Below are 8,884 nucleotides of genomic sequence, written 5' to 3' on the forward strand. Positions count from 1 at the left end.
CAACTCAGACTCAGAAAACATGTAGGAAATTGCCGCTCATGAATCCACAAATCGGCTGAGGCACTCAAAAGAATGACAGCAAACCAGAATTGGAGCAGGCCAACAGCTGTGCCCTGTTTGAAAAAGACCATTCCTCCGTTACTCTGAACTCCATATTGTAGCCTCAAAACCAATACTCACATCAGAAAATTCATTAGAAACGATGATAAATATGAAAACGAAGAAAAAAGCCAAAGAAATGCAAGAATCCATAATGCTATTGTGCTTGATTGAGTCGTAAATAAATCGGTTGTTCCCGGATTCATCCACCCCTCCAGCTGACAGCCTGTGGAATTCTGACTGAATTAACCTGAAAATCGCATTGAAACTCTTTTTGGAGGCAATTAATATCTGTCACCTCAGCCAAAGTGTTCCATTTGATTTTCTAAAACACAAAAACTCACCTTTTTTTTTTTTTTCTTTTATTTAATGAATATAAATTTCCAAAGTACGTCTCATGGGTTACAATGGCTTTCCCCCCCATACCGTCCCTCCCACCCACCACCCTCCCCTTTCCCACTTCCTCTCCCCTTCCATTCACGTCAAGATTCATTTTCGATTATCTTAGTATACAGAAGATCAGCTTAGTATACCTTAAGTAAGGATTTCAACAGTTTGTTCCCACACAGAAACATAAAGTGAAAAATAATAGATGATTTTTTTTTAAATGATGATGAAATCAGATCAGACCTATTGTCATGTTTAATCCCAGTGAGAGTCAAGTTGGGAATTGATAGTTTCTTTTCTTTTTTTTTTTTTTTTTTTTAACAGAAGATCAGTTTAGTGTACATTAAGTAAAGATTTCAACAGTTTGCACCCCCATAGAAACACAAAGTGAAATATACTGTTTGAGTACTCGTTATAGCATTAAGCCTCAGTGTACAGCACATTAAGGACAGAGATCCTACATGAGGAGTAAGTGCACAGTGACTCCTGTTGTTGACTTTACCAATTGACACTCCTGTTTATGGCATCAGTAATCTCCCTATGCACCAGTCATGAGTTTCCAAGGCTATGGAAGCCCCTTGAGTTCTCCGACTCTTATCTTGTTTAGACAAGGTCATAGTCAAAGTGGAGGTTCTCTCCTCCCTTCAGAGAAAGGCACCTCCCTCTTTGAAGACCTGTTCTTTCCACTGGGATCTCACTCACAGAGATCTTTTTGCCAGAGTGTCTTGGCTTTCCATGCCTGAAATACTCTCATGGGCTTTTCAGCCAGATCCGATTGCCTTTAGGGCTGATTCTGAGGCCAGAGTGCTATTTAGGACATCTGCCATTCTATGAGTCTGCTGAGTATCTCACTTCCCATGTTGGATCACTCTCCCCTTTATTTATTCTATCGGTTAGTGTTAGCAGATACTAGACTTGTTTATGTGCTCCCTTTGACTCTTAGTCCTTTCATTATGATCAATTGTGAACTGAAATTGATCACTTGGAATAGTGAGATGGCATTGGCACATGCCACCTTGATGGGATTGAATTGGAATCCCCTAGTATGTTTCCAACTCTACCAATTGGGGCAAGTCAGCCCGAGCATGCCCCAAATTATACATCTCTTCCCTCTCTTATTCCCACTTTTATGTTTAACAGGGATCACATTTCAGTTAATTTTCAACACTTAAGAATAACTGTGTGATAATTACAGAATTAAACCAGTCATATTAAGTAGAACAGACAAAAAAAAATACTATGAGGGATAATGTATTAAGTTGTCCATTAGCAGTCAGGGCTATGCTGATCAAGTCACCATTTCTCATAGTGTCCATTTCACTTCAGGAGGTTTCCTTTTTGGTGTTCAGTCAGTTGTCACCGATCAGGGAGAACATATGGTATTTGTCCCTTTGGGACTGGCTTACTTCACTCAGCATGATGTGTTCCAGATTCCTCCATTTTGTTGCAAATGACTGGATTTCGTTGTTTCTTACTGCGGTATAGTATTCTAAAGAATACATATCCCATAATTTCTTTATCCAGTCTACCATTGATGGGCATTTAGGTTGGTTCCAGGTCTTGGCTATTGTGAATTGTGCTGCAATAAACATTAGGGTGCAGACCGCTTTTTTCTTTATCAATTTAAACTCCTTTGGGTAAATTCCAAGGAGTGGGATGGCTGGGTCGAACGGTAGGGTTATATTCAGGTTTCTGAGGAATCTCCAGACTGATTTCCATAGTGGCTTAACCAGTTTGCATTCCCACCAACAGTGGGTTAGTGTCCCTTTTTCCCCACATCCTCGCCAGCATCTGTTGTTGGTAGATTTCTGTATGTGAGCCATTCTAACCGGGGTGAGGTGAAACCTCATTGTGCTTTTGATTTGCATTTCCCTGATTGCTAGTGACCTTGAACATTTTTTCATGTGCCTGTTGGCCATTTGGATTTCCTCTTTTGAAAAATGTCTATTGAAGTCCTTGGCCCATCTCTTAAGTGGGTTGTTGGTTTTGTTTTTGTGGAGTTTCTTGATCTCTTTGTAGATTCTGGTTATTAACCCTTTATCTGTTGCATAGTTTGCAAATATTTTTTCCCATTCTGTCGGTTGTCTCTTCACTCTCCTGACTGTTTCTTTTGCAGTAAAGAAACTTCTCAATTTGATGCAATCCCAATAGTTGATTTTGGCTTTGACTGTCTGTGCCTCCCGGGTCTTTTCCAGAAATTCTTTGCCTGTGCCAATATCTTGAAGGGTTTCTCCAATGTTCTCTAATAACTTAATGGTGTCAGGACGTAGATTTAGGTCTTTAATCCATGTTGAGTGGATTTTTGTGTAAGGTGTAAGGTAGGGGTCTTGCTTCATGCTTCTGCACGTGGAAATCCAGTTTTCCCAGCACCATTTATTGAATAGACTGTCCTTGCTCCAGGAATTAGTTTTAGATCCTTGATCAAATATAAGTTGGCTGTAGATGTTTGGGTTGATTTCTGGTGTTTCAATTCTGTTCCATTGGTCTATCCATCTGTTTCTGTACCAGTACCATGCTGCAAAAACTCACCTTGGTCGTGTTACCTGTAGATTTCTAAGCTTCAAACGCCTATTTGTTGTGTTTTTTATTTCATAATGGCTACTCTGCTGAAACTCTTGTTTGTATTGCGTCAGAATACAAAATTTGACAAGGAAGAAGGCAAAAGCAACTCAGACCCAGAAAACATTCAGAAAATTGCCACTCAAGAAACCACAAATAAGCTGAGGCACCCAAAATAAAATGACAGCAAGCCAGAATTGGAGCAGGCAAACAGCTGTGCCCTGTTTGAAAAGGACCATTCCTCCGGTGCCCTGAACTCAAAATCCAGCCTCAAAACAAAAGCTCACATCCGAAAATTCATTACAAACCATGATAAATAAGAAAGATGAGAAAAAAGCCAAAGAAATGCAAGAATCCACAATGATATTGGGCTTGATTTAGTCGCAAGGAAACCATCTTTCCCGGATTCATCCACCCCTCCAGCTGACTGCCTGTGGAATTCTGACAGAATTAACCTGAAAATCGCAGTGAAACTCAGTTTGGAGGCAATTAATATGTGTCACCTCAGCCAAAGTGTTCCATTTGATTTTCCAAAACACAAAATCTCACCTTGGTCGTGTTACCTGTAGATTTCTAAGCTTCAAACTCCTATTTCTTGTGTTTTTTTTTTATTTCATAATGGCTACTCTGTCCAACCTCTTGTTTGTATGGCGTCAGAATACAAAATTTGGGAAGGGAGAAGGCAAAACCAACTCTGACCCAGAAAACATTTAGGAAATTGCCACTCAACACACCAAAAATCAGCTGAGGCACCCAAAACAATGACAGCAAGCCAGAACTGGAGCAAGCAAATGGCTGTGCCCTGTTTGAAAAAGAACCTTCCTCTTGTTCCCTGAACTCCATATTGCAGACTCAAAACCAAAGCTCACATCAGAAAATTCACTACAAACCATGATACATAAGAAAAATGAGAAAAAAGCCAAAGAAATGCAAGAATCCATAATGATATTGGGCTTGATTTAGTCTCAAGGAAATCAGCTCTTCCCAGATTCATCCCCCCCTCCAGCTGACTACCTGTGGAATTCTGACTGAATTAACCTGAAAATCGCAGTGAAACTCAGTTTGGAAGCAATTAATATCTGTCACCTCAGCCAAAGTGTTCCATTTGATTTTCCAAAACACAAAAACTCACCATGGTCGAGTTACCTGTAGATTTCTAAGCTTCAAAAGCATATTTGTTGTGGTTTTTATTTCATAATGGCTACTTTAACCAAACTCTTTTTTGTATTGCGTCAGAATACAAAATTTGACAACGAAGAAGGCAAAACCAACTCAGACCCAGAAAACATTTAGGAAATTGCCGCTCAAGAAACCAAAAGTCAGCAGAGGTACCCAAACCAATTACATTAAACCAGAATTGGAGCAAGCAAAGAGCTGTGCCCTGATTGAAAAAGAACCATCCTCTTCTGCCCTGAACTCCATCTTCCAGACTCAAAACCAATGCTCACATCAGAAAATTCATTACACACCATGATAAATAAGAAAAATGAGAATAAATCCAAAGAAATGCAAGATTCCATAATGATATTAGGTTTGATTTAGTCGCAAGGAAACCGGTTGTTCCCAGATTCATCCACCCCTCCAGCTGACTGCCTGTGGAATTCTGACTGAATTAACCTGAAAATCACAGTGAAACTCAGTTTGGAGGCAATTAATATCTGTCACCACAGCCAAAGTGTTCCATTTTATATTCCAAAACACAAAAACTCACCTTGGTCATGTTATCAGTAGATGTCTAAGCTTCAAACGCCTATTTGTTGTGTTTTTTATTTCATAATGGCTACTCTGTCTAAACTCTTGTTTGTATTGCGTCAGAAGCAACATTTGAAGGAAGAAGGCAAAACCAACTCAGACCCAGAAAACATTTAGGAACTTCCCACTCAAGAAACCAAAAGTCAGCTGAGGCTCCCAAAATAATGACAGCAAGCCAGAATTGGAGCAAGCCAATAGCTGTGCCCTGATGGAAAAAGGCCATTCCTCCGGTGCCCTGAACTCCATATTGCAGCTTCAAAACCAAAGCTGACATCAGAAAATTCATTACAAACCATGATAAATAAGACAAATGAGAAAAAAGACAAAGAAATGCAAGAATCCATAATGATATTGGGCTGGATTTATTTGCAAGGATACCGGCTGCCCCCAGTTCATCCACCCCTCCAGCTGACTGCCTGTGGAATTGTGACTGAATTCACCTGAAAATCGCAGTGAAACTCAGTTTGGAGGCAATTAATATCTGTCACCTCAGCCAACGTGTTCCATTTGATTTTCCAAAACACAAAACCTCACCTTGGTCATGTTACCAGTAGATTTCTAAGGTTCAAATGCCTATTTGCTGTGTTTTTCATTACAAAATGGCTGCTCTGCCCAAACTCTTGTTTGTATGGCGTCAGAATACAAAATTTGGGAAGGAAGAAGGCAAAACCAACTCAGACCCTGAAAACATGCAGGAAATTGCTGCTCAAGAAACCAAAAGTCAGCTGAGGCACTCAAAACAATGACAGCAAGCCAGAATTGGAGCAGGCCAACAGCTGTGCCCTGATTGAAAAAGAACCTTCCTCTTGTGCCCTGAACTCAATATGCCAGCCTCAAAACCAAATCTCACAGAAAATTCATTACAAACCTTGATAAATAAAAAATGAGAAAAAAGCCAAAGAAATGCAAGAATCCATAATGATATTAGGCTTCTTTTATTCGCATGGAAACCGGCTGTTCCCAGATTCATCCACCCCTCCAGCTGACTGCCTGTGGAATTCTGACTGAATTAACCTGAAAATCGCAGTGAAACTCAGTTTGGTAGCAATTAATATCTGTCACCTCAGCCAAAGCGTTCCATTTTATGGTCCAAAACACAAAAACTCACCATGGTCGTGCTACCTGTAGATTTCTAAGCTTCCAAATCCTATTTCTTGTGGTTTTTATTTCATAATGGCTACTCTGCCCAAACTCTTGTTTGTATGGCATTAGAAAAGATAATTTGGGAAGGCAGACAGCAAAACCAACTCAGACCCAGAAAACCCATAATGATATTGGGCTGGATTTATTCGCAAGGATACCGGCTGTGCCCAGATTCATCCACCCCTACAGCTGACTGCCTGTGGAATTGTGACTGAATTCACCTGAAGTCAGCCGCGGCACCCAAAACAATGACGGGAAGCAAGAATTGGAGCAGGCCAACAGCTGTGCCCTGTTTGAAAAAGACCATTCCTCTTGTGCCCTGAAATCCATATGCCAGCCTCAAAACCAAAGCTCACATCAGAAAATTCATCACGAACCATGATAAATAAGAAAAAGGTGAAAAAAGCCAAAGAAATGCAAGAATCCATAATGATATTCAGCTTGATTTCATCACAAGGAAACCGGCTGTTCCCGGATTCATCCACCCCTCCAGCGGACTGCCTGTGGAATTCTGACGGAATTCACCTGAAAATCGCAGTGAAACTCAGTTTGGAGGCAATTACTATCTGTAACCTCAGCCAAAGTGTTCCATTTTATTTTCATAAACACAAAAACTCACCTTGGTCGTATTACCTGTAGATTTCTAAGCTTTAAACGCATATTTGTAGTGTTTTTTATTTCATAATGGCTACTCTGCCGAAACTCTTGTTTGCATGCCATCAGAAAAGAAAATTTGGGAAGGAAGAAGGCAAAACCAACTCAGACCCAGCAAACATTTAGGAAATTTCGCTCAAGAAACCAAAATTCAGCTGAGGCACCCAAAGAAATGACAGCAAGCCAGATTTGGAGCAGGCCAACAGCTATGCCCTGTTTTAAAAAGAGTATTCCTCCGGTACCCTGAACTCCATATGCCAGCCTCAAAACCAAAGCTCACATCAGAAAATTCATTACAAACCATGATAAATAAGTAAAAAGAGAAAAAAGCCAAAGAAATGCAAGAGTCCTTTGTGATATTTGGCTGGATTTAGACACAAGGAAACTGGCTGTTTCCAGATTCATCCCCCCCTTCCACAGACTGACTTTGGAATTCTGATTGAATTCACCTCAAAATCACACTCACACTCATTTGGGAGGGAAATAGAATCTGTGCCCTCAGCAGAAGCGTTCTATGTCATTTTCCAAAACACAGAAACTCATCTTGGTCGTGTTGCCTGTAGATTTCTAATCCTCAAAGGGCAATGCGCTTTTTTTTTTTTTCTTTCATAATGGCTACTCTCCAACATCTTGCTTGTATTGCATCAGAATACAAAATTTGGGAATAAGAAGGCAAAACCGACTCAGACCCAGAAAACATTTAGGAAATTGCCACTCAAGAAACCACAAATCGGCTGAGGCACCCAAAACAATGACAGCAAGCCAGAATTGGAGCAAGCCAACAGCTGTGCCCTGATTGAAAAAGAACCTTCCTCTTGTGCCCTGAACTCAATATGCCAGACTCAAAACCAAAGCTCACATCAGAAAATTCATTACAAACCATGATAAATAAGGGAAATGTGAAAAAGCCAAAGAAATGCAAGAGTCCTTTGTGATATTTGGCAGGATTTAGACACAAAGAAACTGGCTGTTTCCATATTCATCCCCCCCTTCCACAGACCGACTTAGGAATTCTGATTGAATTCACCTCAAAATCGCTCTCACACTCCATTTGGAGGGCATTAGAATCTGTCCCCTCAGCAGAAGCGTTCCATGTCATTTTCCAAAACACAGAATCTCATCTTGGTTGTGTTGCCTATGGATTTCTAATCCTGAAAGGTCAATTTGCTGTGTTTTTTTTTTTTCTTTCATAATGGCTACTCTGTCCAAAATCTTGCTTGTATTGCATCAGAATACAAAAATTGGGAAGGAAGAAGGGAAAACCAACTCAGACCCAGAAAACATTTAGGAAATTGCCACACAAGAAACCACAAATCAGCTGAGGCACCCAAAACAATGACAGCAAGCCAGAAGTGGAGCAAGCCAACAGCTGTGCCCTGATTGAAAAAGAACCTTCCTCTTGTGCCTGAACTCAATATGCCAGCCTCAAAACCAAAGCTCACATCAGAAAATTCATTACAAACCATGATAAATAAGAAAAAAGAGAAAAAAGCCAAAAAAATGCAAGAATCCATAATGATATAGGGCTTGATTTATTCGCTAGTAAACTGGCTGTTCCCGGATTCATCCACCCCTCCAGCTGACAGCCTGTGGAATTCTGACTGAATTAACCTGAAAATCACAGTGAAACTCAGTTTGGAGGCAATTAATATCTGTCACCTCAGCCAAAGTGTTCCATTTTATTTTCATAAACACAAAAACTCACCTTGGTCATGTTACCTGTAGATTTCTAAGCTTCAAACGCCTATTTGTTGTGTTTTTTCTTTCATAATGGCTATTCTGTACAAAGTCTTCTTTGCATTGCATCAGAATACAAAATTTGGGAAGGAAGAAGGCAAAGCCAACTCAGACCCTGAAAACATTTGGGAAATTGCCACACAAGAAACCACAAATCGGCTGAGGCACTCAAAACAATGACAGCAAGCCAGAAGTGGAGCAAGCCAACAGCTGTGCCCTGATTGAAAAAGAACCTTCCTCTTGTGCCCTGAACTCAATATTGCAGCCTCAAAACCAAAGCTCACATCAGAAAATTCATTACAAACCATGATAAATAAGAAAAAAGAGAAAAAAGCCAAAGAAATGCAAGAGTCCTTTGTGATATTTGGCAGGATTTAGACACAAAGAAACTGGCTGTTTCCAGATTCATCCCCCCCTTCCACAGACTGACTTTGGAATTCTGATTGAATTCACCTCAAGATCGCTCTCACACTCCATTTGGAGGGAATTAGAATCTGTCACCTCAGCAGAAGCGTTCCATGTCATTTTCCAAAACACAGAATCTCATCTTGGT

This window comes from Oryctolagus cuniculus, unplaced genomic scaffold (assembly GCF_964237555.1).
Source record: "Oryctolagus cuniculus unplaced genomic scaffold, mOryCun1.1 SCAFFOLD_140, whole genome shotgun sequence".
Classification (NCBI taxonomy): domain Eukaryota; kingdom Metazoa; phylum Chordata; class Mammalia; order Lagomorpha; family Leporidae; genus Oryctolagus; species Oryctolagus cuniculus.